At 33.8% G+C, this 12,383-nt stretch overlaps 1 protein-coding gene across 6 annotated transcripts in view; it reads left to right on the forward strand.

Annotated features, from left to right (window-relative positions):
• Galnt13 (polypeptide N-acetylgalactosaminyltransferase 13) overlaps positions 1-12,383 on the forward strand; it is a 514,272-nt gene that overhangs the window by 433,893 nt on the left and 67,996 nt on the right. The gene's annotated exons all lie outside the window — the stretch shown is intronic.

Consider the following 12,383-nt stretch of genomic DNA (forward strand, 5'->3'; position numbering starts at 1 on the left):
ATCATCTAAAGAACTCCATACTATTTCTCACAGAATTATTTGCTTAGATTTGTGGGAGATTTTATAAAACCTAAGAACTTCAACTTATCAATATAAAAAAGAGGACATTCCCAATGACATCTGAAATGGCACAAAGGAGCATCCTGTTAGTTATCTGTTGATATGTGCTACAGTACCACAAACTCGGTGTCTTATAGACACACAGATACACATGCATCTATTATCTGTCAATTTCTGTGGGTTAGGCATCCAGGGGTGGCCCAGCTGGGGACACTGATCAGGGCTTCTCCTATGGCTGCTGGGGAAGCAGTCTCACCTCAGGGCTTGACTGAGGAAATGTTTCCTTCCAAGTTTATGTGACCATCATTAGAGTTTAGTTTGCAGATTGCAAGAGGGACGTTTTTAGTTTCTTACTAGCTATGAGAAAAGTCCTGCTCTTTGGACTTCTCCATGGGGCCGCTTGCCACCAGGCAGTTTGTTTCACCAAAGCTAGAAATGCAGGAAGTCAAACACAGTATCAGATAGTAAGGTGCAAAGTACAATTACACATAATGTCATCACAAGTTACACCCTATCACTTTTGTTCTTTGTCTTGAGTAGAAGCAAGATGCAGGTTCTCCTCACACTTGATGGAAAGGAACCGCATGATTTTGAGCCACCCTAGAGTCTCTGGTACAAAAATATAATACAGAAATAAATAGGTGAATAATCTTCAGGAATAGCCAAAGAAAAGCATTTTTTTTTTATCAACATGTCCCCAAACAATAAAACTAGGTGACATTTTCCATCATGCCCAATGCTCCCCTGGGTATGTCATTTTACTTATCTCAAGATCTCAACTCAAAGGTCACTTCCTCAGACAGCCTGATCTGCCTCTCCCTAAACCCCAGTGGATCAGTTACTTATCCTATGCTTTTTTTACCCTGTATATTTCTCAAATATATTTGTCATTACAGTTGTTGATTACATATGTACAGATTAAGTTGACGACGGAAGAAACTATATGTGGTTGTTGTTGAATAGTGTATCTTGACTGCACAGCACAGTTTTTAACACAAAATAAGAAACAATTAAAAGTGTTGTAAGGAGGAACAGATGTTCAGGGCACTAACCTGTAGTCAGGAATCCTGAATTCCAGTGCAAGATCTTTCATTTTCTTGTGCAACTTCACCCAAGTCCAATCAAGTTTCTGAGGCTCAGGCTTTTTATCTGCGAAAGGTCATTTCTAACACATACAGAATTTTGATACGATTTTGTGATTTTAAACTATTACTAACGAGTAAAATTCTACTGCATTGAAATTCTTCCTCCCTCCTTCTCTGAATTGTCTGGTCATTTCCTTTTTCATCTTGACCAATGGTTTTGAAGAATTAGCTTATTTGCAACAGACAAAATCAGCAGACTGCAGAAGGGAAATAAGAAGCTTCAATGAACATTTGTGAAATGCATGTATTTTAAGAAAGAATCCTGGATATTCTATATATTTGATTTTATATATTTGAATATTCCCGGCATGTTATAACTCAAAATGTATTTATTTCCACTACACAAATCAAACCCTCAACCAAACAAACAAAAACTGTATTAAATGCATCCTACTTTCAAGATGTTGGTCTCTGACTCTCCTCTTGAGCCATCCAATACCCTTATGGGCCCAAAGCATTTGTTGAATTAAATATTAGTCCAGTCCTAGACCAATAACATCTTCAGAAAAATGCAAACTCTAAAAAAAAAAGAAGAAAGGAATGTTAGAATTCCTATGCAGTATTTGAATTAAACCACCATGTAGGAGAGTATTAGCATCACAATAGTGCAGCTGACACAGTTGGCTTCTTTTCATCATGACTGAATATTGACTTTATTTAGTAACTGCTGAGATCTTCTCCTGCCTAGCAGTGTTGACTCTGCTTTGTGAACTCTATCTTATATATGTAATAAATAAACGTTGCTTTGTTTTCAGTTTCCGTTATTTGACATGACAGTGCTATAAGAAGATAAATACTGCATGGGAAACCCAGGAGCAAAATTTTACTCCACCATTTCCAAAAAAGCATAAGTCAAATTCATGCTTATTGAAATTTGTGTCACTGGTTGTGCCATAGTAACAGTGCACAGTGTCCCTGGGGTGACTAATGTCTCTCCTGTAGCCTTTTCCAGCTCATTCATTTATAGTAGTTTAGGACAGATGGAGGAAATTAGTTGACAATAGAGTCCAAGAATAATTTTACAATTGGTTGTTCACATCAGAATCAACATGCTTTTTAGAACAGCTTTTCGTTCTTCTTTTAGAACACCAATTTCTGCCATGCTGATTGGTATGTCTTAACACAGAGACTGTGATTCTGAAATTTGTGATATGTTGTTGTTGTTATTGTTGTGAATGTGTGGTCAGAATCACCCTGGTGCACAAATGTAGGCAGGAAAAATGGCAAGTGCAGGAAGTGTGGAGCTTCAGCTTCATTTTTATTAGATGTTTGGAGTAGAAAAATCCTTACATTGAGACCCTAAATGATAGCAGCAGGAGTACAGATCCCAAGAAATCTTGAAAGTGATCTATGGTGTGCCTCTCACTAAAGGGCATCTGGGTCAAAGGAAATGATTGTTTTCCCACACCAGACAGCTGATAGACAACAGAAGTGCACAGGCTCAGAAAACAACTAGCCTGCTCCTCTGTTAAGAAAGCATGTGCCTCTTGAAATTCTCATTCACGTTAAACAACAAACATTATCAGTAACATTCAACAAGTCCTTGCTATGCATCAAGTCCTGCCTGAGTGTTTTGCTCATTAACTCATTTAGTAATCACAATGACACTTAGAGGAAAGTGTTATTATTATGTCCATGTAACAGGGGAAGATATGAGGCCTTATGAGGTTATATCAATTGCCATACCATTGACAGACTAGATGTGTGCTCCAGTACATGGAAATAGTGACCACAAGCAAGCTTGGCATGTTTATTACATAGGTTTAAACATCAAAAGGATTTATTGTGAGAAAGTTTCTTCAGAGTAAGCAGAACTAAGGTCATGAATATTAGCAGCCCGATTATCAGCTTACGCCTATAACTTTCTACCCACAAGCAGCTGGTGTTTGAACCTCAAGGTCAAGGACAGAATACTCCGTGATTGGCACAGAACCTCCTATTGAACAGGGCATCACCATAGCAACTGGGCAGTCTCAGATCCATGCCTTCACACAGAGACTTTCCGAGAGGCATAGCCTGTGTCTCAGGACAGTTCAAGACCCATAATTCAGTCTCTGCCCTTGATGACCATTTTCTTGGTTTAATTAAAGCAAATGATAAGAGCTATTATTTTTTTTTCTACTAAAGCTTTTACTTAATGGAATCAGTTTGAATCTAGTGACTAATATCTTTGGTTAGATATAGAAAATACAATGAGAACCGAATTTCTCACAGTAATTTAAAGGAGCATGTTTCAAATTCTGGAAAAAGGCAAGTAAATTTGGGAAATGCTATCTACTTTGGTTGTTCACAGTGCATGTTAGCATAGTAAAAGTTCTCAGAAATCCTGTAGGAAAGATTTGTTTGCTCATTGTTTCCATTAAAATATGGCAAGATTATAATGTTTAATTACTGATTCTTATCTAAGTTTCCACCTTTTGCAGGATCACCATTGTGCAATATAGCATTACCAAAAAAAATTATCCATACAAAATATAACAAAAAACTTCCTTTCACCTAGGATTATAGTATGCCTACTAAATAAAATCTTTTAGATATAAATTCATGCAGATGCAGCTTTTTGTACAAGCATGTACAAGCATTCTTATACATGCATAAATATTTTTGAACAATTAAAATAATTAATCAAGCTACTTCACATTTGAAGGCTGATATTTCAGAAAAATTTACAAGTGTGTATGTGTTTTCCCTTCAGTATCATTCTGACTGTGATCAGGTGGGTGACAGTGTAGAATTTCTTAAAATGATGATCCATTTTATCTCAAGATTTTATTCCAAGTTACAGAAACCACTCAACAAATTTTTATCTTGCTGCTTTCTTGATTTTACCAGAAAGAATCAAAGGAAATTTTTTAATAATCAGGATGCATTTAATTGTCCATTGATTTCAATAGCCATTAACTAATTACAGAAAGTACAATTGGCCAGTGATTCCACAAAGAGGAAAAGAAATTGTACATACTCAGGCAGTAATAACCCAAGTATGATTACCTTCTCCTCAGCAATAATTGTAAAATGCTGTTGATTGTTGACTCCATCACCATGTCAGAGATATTACAATAATGTCTCACAGAACTGAAGAACCAGTTGAATCTAGCTTCCTGCACAGTAATTATAGAACACAATTTGTGAGGCACTTTATGGGTATATTTTGATTCCTCAGTCAATTATACACTGAAATATCCTAACTTATATTTAATTGTCAAGCCAATATAGGAAATTCCAATTACATCATATTATACTATTAATCATTTATTTCTATGAATTCGAGTTTGTCAGGCTCTTGGATCATCATATTGATCTGTCAGGACAGAGATAATTTGCCAAGTGGTTCCCATCCTTTGAAGGTTGATAATTATCATGGTTAGTACCACCACTCAGAGAAAGATTTCTTGGTGGAGCTGTTTCCCGATTTCTCAAGTTTTATGACCCCATTCAAGTGTTGTAGAAAAGAACATGGATTTTGATATTAGAAAGAAGTGAGTGACTTCTAACCCTGCCACTAGAACAATTTCTATGGTTAACTTTAGCAATTTATGTAACCAAAGACTTAATTTCATTCTTTTTTTTAATTTTATTTTTTGTACTCAGGATTGAATCCAGGGGCACTTTACCACCAAGCTTCATCCCCAGTCCTTTTTTTATCATTTTTATTTTTGAGACAGGTTCTTGCTATGTTGTTAGGGGTCTTACTAAGTTGACAAAGCTGCCTCCAACTTGTGATTCTCCTATTTCAGCCTCCTGAGTTGCTGGAATTTCATGCATGCATCAGTTTCATCCTTAAATAATAAATAATAGGGATATTAGAGATATTTAATGAGAAAGAATATACAAATGTGTTTACTATAGAAATAAAATCTCTTAAATCATATCTTAACTCTTTTTTCCAACACCATGCTCTATTATGTTTTATTACTTGGCTAAATGAATGAATGACTGTCCTGTTTCAAACGTACTTTGATATAGTATTCTAAATTCATGTGTTATACTGGATAGACTGTAGAAGGATATATCAGTTATAAAGATAGAAGTGTTTGTAAGATGAAAACAACATAATAAGTTACTAAGGACAAACACTGTTTTCCCTGTTCCTGGGTTTGTACAGGAAATTGCTCTTGAGATACCTTATAAAACAAAAAATTATATCATGATGCAATAGTCCAGGACCTCAAGACAACACAGAAAGCTGGTACAATTGCAAGTTTGGGGAAACTATCTTGTTTTTCTTTATTGATCTGCAATGAACCAATAGCATAATGTCAAATCCTCATTTAGATTTTACAAAAATCAGATAATGACTAAATATAGAGTACTATATTGTATTAAGTTGATTCTACATAAAATTTAAAGTGCCTAGAGGCTATTAAGCTATAAGGTATATTAGAGATCTACTTAATCAAAGCAAACTGAAACAAGTGAATCACTTTAAATATGTATCTTTTTATATATACAAGAAAAAGAACAATGAAAGTTAAAAAAAGACATGGTGATTAAATGAATGAAAATAATATGAGGTAAAACATTTTTACATTCTATATTTTATTTGTGTTTATATTATATTATTAAAAGAGAATCAGACATTTTTGATATCTCAGGATATAAAAGTCATTTTCAAATATCATATCAAGGGCAGAGCAGAAGATTGTTATCATTTACAATATTAAAACTAAAACACTTTGTACTATTAAAAATTCTCTAAAATTTAAATATTTGCAACAAATATACCAAATTTGTTTGTATCAAGAGTGCCCATCAAGATAGGAATGGATAAAGAAGATGAGAAATATAAATAGAAAAAAGTTTTATTAAGCTGCAAAGAAGAATGAAATTATGTTATTTGTTGATAAATGAACAGAATTGAGGTACACAATGCAGTTTATCAAATCCATAGATCAATGAATATAGAGGACTGACTGTATATAACTTCAAGCCTTAAGACTCTGTTATCAGAATACCTTGCTTCTAGAAATTAAAGAAATAATGGTAAAATAAAAAAAATTGTATAAAGATATTTATTGGTTGTTAGGTCTAAAATTTAAAATAAATTGAATATTCATCTATAGTTGACTAATTAAATGCATTATGACTAATTTGTAAAATAGAATTCTACAGAAACATTGAAATCAAAGGTTACAAAAGATTGGGCATTTGGAGAAAGTGGATTAAGAGTAGCTGAATTTCATCAGTACACTCTATATGCATGTGTTGAAATGTCATATGGAATCCCGTTAATATGAACAATTGAAATGTTAATCAAAATATTCTTTTAAATTTAAAAGTCTCATTGTATATCTTAAATATATATTTAAGTTTCAGAAGAGTTCACTTAGCTTTGAAAGTGTTTATGACATACTCTGTTAGGAAAAAGCAGGTTGCAAATGCATATTATATTATGAATCAATTTTTGCAAAAAAAAATAAAACTTGTATCTACTAAATAAAGAAGTTTAGAAAAATTATTAATATAAGATAAATATAAACATTACAGGTGACTTTAAACTTTTTATGTTCATTTATGATTTAGTTTCATCTGCAATGAATATATACTTTTCAAATAATTTTAATGTGAGTCATCAAATTATGTGATGTTCATGTACATATATGGCATAAAAATCCCACTATTATGTATGATTACAAGTCATCCTTGAAAAATTAGAGAAATTTAAGAAATATTAATAAATTAATTGCACACAAATATTTCCTTTCTACTGGGAGAAAAATAAAACCAAAAATGAAAACAGAATGTACACAAGTAGATGAATAGCATCATCAGTAGATTAATATTTCTTTTGCAGTTTCCATAAAATACGTGAGTGAGGAAGCTGGTGACTGCATACACTTGCTGCTCCAGCTGAAGTGTTCAGTACTGCCCTGAAGTTCCTGACTTAGCATAATTTCCTGAAGACTGTAGATTTTATACTCCATTTTCCTCAATGATATCAAGTTGACCTTTATTTTAAAATGCTACTGTTCATATTTAGTTTCCTTATGAAGGAAACATATTTAGTTTCCTTATGAACTGAAGCCAAGCAGTTGAATATAAGATCTTTAATGTCAAATGGAACTGAAGTTTGAGGTAACTACCTAGAAAATTCAGCTTCAAGACCTCTTCTAACTTCCAGCTATATCAGACAGAATTAAATAAACTGCAAATCTGGCTGATATTTGGTTCTTTGGTATGATACAGCTCTCTACGGAAGATATGACCTTTATAAAATTCATTATCTCATTCTTATTCCATTAAAATAAAATCAAAGTAATAACAGTAAATGATATATTCAATAAATAATCATTGTGTATTATTAGCCGAGATGGGTTACCAGCCTTTTATGCAGTTCTGTCTAGTGAGAGCTTAGGAATCTGGGTATTTTGTATGCACATAAAGAATGGACATATTAAATTGAAAAAGTAGATTAAAGTTTTAAAAACAACAAAAATTCTAACTAATCTCCTAAACTTCTGATATGTATAGTAATTAAATAGTATAGAATTCAATAATCACCAATTGGCTTTAACATGGCTTATTTTATCATTATTGTCACATTTGATAATAATATACATAAAGTATACATCTTTACTCATAAAGACATTAAGGAAAATTATTAAAATAAATAATAAAATGAAGGATGATTTTCTATTTATGTTAAATTTAGAAAGTTTCAAAGAATAATTCTTAGCCAGGCATGGTGGCACATGCCTGTAATCCCAGCAGCTTGGAAGGCTGAGGCAAGGGAATTGTGAGTTCAAAGCCAGTCTCAGCAAAATCGAGGATCTAAGCAACTCAGAAAGACCATGTCTCTAAATAAAAAATAAAAAGGGCTGGGGAAGTGGCTCAGTGGTTGTGCACCCTTGGGTTCAATCCCTGATACCAAAAATAAATAAATAAATCCTTAAACAGTATAGCTGGTATATTCCTATACTGTGCAAATATATTATTAATATCACATCATTTATATAAAAATATTTATGATTAACTGCATAGTTTTGACTTTTGCTTAAGAAAGGAATGGGAGCCTTCTTAGTTCTTTGTATCAATTATTTTTTGAGTAGCAAAGGGAAGGTACTGTTTTTATTTTTCTCAGATTCTTGCTATTTAATTTATTTCCATTTGAGTTGGTTTTAGTGGCAGTATTATATATATATATATATATGTATATATATACATATATATATATACACATAAAATTTTAGGTTTTTATTAACATTTTTCATATTCCTATATTGACAATTATTTTAATATGTAAATTATATTGTGTCTACTAGATGTACAATTGATTTATTTAAGCATTCTTTATAGAAGGAAAATAGTTTCCCCTTTTCTCCACTTTAAGTTATTCTGCAAAAGATACTTTTATCCATTAGATTGTAAGCTATAGTGTGCAATCAGGGTATTTGTTTTTTACACCTAGATTATAGAAAACTAGAATTCTTAGAGTTACTAGTTCTGTACTAGGGAAGTACTAACTGTGAATATTATGGTCTTCCATGTAATAGTTATTTAAAATTTAAAACATGATTGCTCTAAATATATGAATTTAATACTACCATGCAATGTGTTTCAAGATGATTAATAAAGGAAAAGTTATTAAATAAAATAGAACAACCCATAAGTGTTATCATTTTTCTATTAATCAAACCAAAAACCTGGAGTTAATTAAAATACACTTTTTTTCTTATTATACATTTTTATCTCATCATCAAAGTCTTTTAGGGCTTTTATAAGTCTCATTGAAAGACTTGCCTTAAAAACTGTCAACTTATATAAATTGTCTTTGCAAAAAGTAATAATGTATTAAGATTCCTTCAGTTGCAATCATCCTTTCCTGTCCAAGTCCGTATTTGCCATAGCATGTATCATTCATATATATATATGATATATAATATAAAATCCATAGACAAAGGTGGTTAGTTTTGTTTGTTTATAAATGTATCCAAAATATCTAGAATAAGTGCCTTGTATGTAGTTGGACTACAGCAAATATTGGTTGAATTAATCATGATTTGACCTCTGGGCCCACTTTCTCTTTCTCTCTCTCTCTTTCTCCTGCCTTCCCTTCCTTCCTCCCTCCCTCCCCATACACACACTTCTGGTTATTTATCTTACTCCTCAAGGTGTCTCTGTCCAAGGCCTTCTCTATAGAGTATCTCCGTAAGCTCAGGTTTAAATCATCTTTGTAAGTACCAATTCCAGAGGAAATAGAGCTTTAAATTTCTGATGGTACAAACAACTTCTTGGAGTAAACTTGTATTAGGTTCTCACAGGCCCATGCATGAATCAATCATTACTATCTGTTTGTATATAAGGTTGATAAATGAAATGCTCTGATTATCTTGAGTGCTAATCATATTCTGGTCTGAGCAACATCCTCCATGAGCTTGTCTGAACTGCAGACTGAAAGGCCCTCCCCGAGACCAACCAAATTAGAATTTTCATTTTAACAAGACTCTCTAGTAATGTGAATATAGTCTGTATACCTAGATGGAGCTAAAAGGTTAGGAAGGGGAATGAGAACAGCCCCACCCAAACTGAAAGTCAGGGAGGGATGTCTACTCAAAGAAAACTAATGCTTTTACCAGAAGTCAGATGGATATCAGACATGCAAAAACAACAGATATATGTTATAATAAATACTAGATATTAAGCAATTGTTATATTCCAGGCACCGTAGTAGGCCTTTTCCAGACCATATCTCCTATTCACAATATATTACAAGGTATTTTCAATAAGATATCTTAAGATTCAAGAGATAAAAAAAATTGTCCAAAATCATGTAATAAAGAAAATGAGCAAATTAATCTGTCATATAATATTAGGGTTAGTGCTATGGAGAAAAATTAATTAAGTTAAATAGAACATGACCAAGGATGATGCTAGGAAGCAGTCAACTTCGATAAGATCAGGGTAAACCTGGATAAGTAAAGTTTAAGGAAAGACTTGGAACAAGTAAAGGACAATTCCTGAAAGTCCCAAACTAATACTAGTCCAGACAGGAAGATAATTACACACCTTGAAAAAGAAATGAGCTTGGTGTGTTTGAAGAAAAGCAAAACAAGGATGAATTCAGAGAGATAGCCAAGAACCAGCCATTTCAATGAAGAGTCTCCAGGCAATCATTAAGAGATGATTAGTTATTCTCAGTACAGTGGAAAATCACTGGATGCTTAGGAGCAGGGAGGTAACATAATTTTATTTGTATTTTGAATAAGTTGTCTAATGAGTAGGCATCAGTGAATAAAAGATAAATGGAGAAATGGAAAATGTTGAGAGTGCTAGTTGGGAGGCCTTTTCAATGCTGGTCTATTTAGGGTTTGCCAGCATGCTGCTAGGGTAGCTTTCTGCTCAGACGGTGTGAGCTGCCTGAGAAATAGAAAGTCTGAAATAATTAGAAAGAAATAAGAGACAGAGCCAGAAATTAGGTACAAAAGGAAAGCAGAGTGTCTGGTACTTCCTCCAGTCCTGAAAGGAGCTGGAACTCAACAACTAAAAAAACATTTGCTTCATTTCTTTATTTAAAGGAAAACACATCAAAGGCAGGTTTCAGCAGGAGGACTCTTGCTTCTCAGTGTGACAGGATTCTTGCAGCAAACAGGTTGACTGGCATCTTGGCAAACCACACCCATCTCTAAGAGGCTGTGTGGCTCCAGCAGGTCATCCCATCTCTATTGCAGTGCTGAACTTAGATGAAGCGAATTAGGAAGTCACACGTATTGGGCAGTCTCAAACCAGTAGGGCTGTCCCTGGGAGTTCCCAGATACCAGACTTTCCTGTCTAATGGCTTCCACTTCATTTTTAGTTCACGCACAGTTCAAGGATGTCTCCCGGGATTGATCTAAGAGATGAGAGGACAGGACCAGTATGGAAGCAGTAGAGGACTAAGGATATATTGTGAAGGCATAACTAGTGGCAGTTGTTAATGAATTGCAAGTGTGGGTGTGAGATAAAGAGAATTATCTGTCTTAGCCCAGTGAAAAAAAATGATGGCTCTTTGAGCTAATAATGGAAATGGAGAATCTTAGAGACAGAACATGTTATAGAATCATATTTTAGATTTGCCATTCTTGAGATACCTATTAGATATTTCAATAAAATTGTTGCATAAACAATTGAAAAACAATTTGGGGGAGGTTTGGGTTGGAGATAAATGTTTGGAAACAAGTAAGATGGCATTTCCAGACTAATTCCAGGTCTGCCTGGCACAGTCATAGGCACAACAAGGGTCCTATTGTCTTGCAGCTGCACATGCTGGGATACAAGGTCTCTCAGTCCTTATAGGAGAGAGAAGGAACCTGTGGTGTCTCATAGCTGTTCTTCTGTCTTTAAGACTGCAAGTGACTTTGTCCATTTCCCCCCACAGTTCATTGACCAGGACCAACCAGATGCCCTTACCTAAATGCAGGTGCCTGGGAAATGTGACCTGTTTGGAGTATTTGGTTAGCCCTGCTGTCTTTTCATAACATTTCACTTCTGAATAGTAAAATAGGGAACCTGGAGAGAGAAAAAATTCTCATCAAAATACAGAAATAAATGACAATGTTATTTTGCATTTCTAAAAGTGATTTACCATAATTGGGATTAAGACAAAATCCCAGTTTTTGTGCCAGTGCAAAGGGGTGGTATAGGTATGGCAGGTCAAAAAGGATTTACCTTTCCTCAATAATTTCTTTGAATCTCCACCAACTGCCCATTGCCAAGGTGAGCAGTTAATGTTTTCTGTGGACCACTGTAAAATGATATGCAGGTGAGTCTTCTTCAGACATGACTTCTTGTCAGAAAACTACTCATAAAACATGCCTAGGAAAAAAAGTCTGAAGCTAGGATTACTAAATCTTCAGATGAAAAATGGAGAATGCTGTTATTAAATAAGCCATCTCAATTAAATTTATTCACTTCAAAAATGGAACCAGAACAGTAAAAGTAATTGTTGAATTAAATCCTCTGACACTACGACTCTAGACCAATGGCATCTCCTTAAGTATAATGTAGCTCATTTCAATTGTCACAACACAGCAAGATATTCTTTTAGTGATCAAAATACAAAATTGTTTTTGAGCCTCTTTATTTGAAGGTTGCACCCCAGATTGGAAGTTCTGAATAGAAAGATTTTTGCAAGCAAATATTATCGATTTCAAAAGGTCCAAAGACCTTGTTATTTTTGTCCAAACACCAACTGAAGAGATC

This window comes from Ictidomys tridecemlineatus, chromosome 7, assembly GCF_052094955.1.
Source record: "Ictidomys tridecemlineatus isolate mIctTri1 chromosome 7, mIctTri1.hap1, whole genome shotgun sequence".
NCBI classification, from domain to species: Eukaryota; Metazoa; Chordata; class Mammalia; order Rodentia; family Sciuridae; genus Ictidomys; species Ictidomys tridecemlineatus.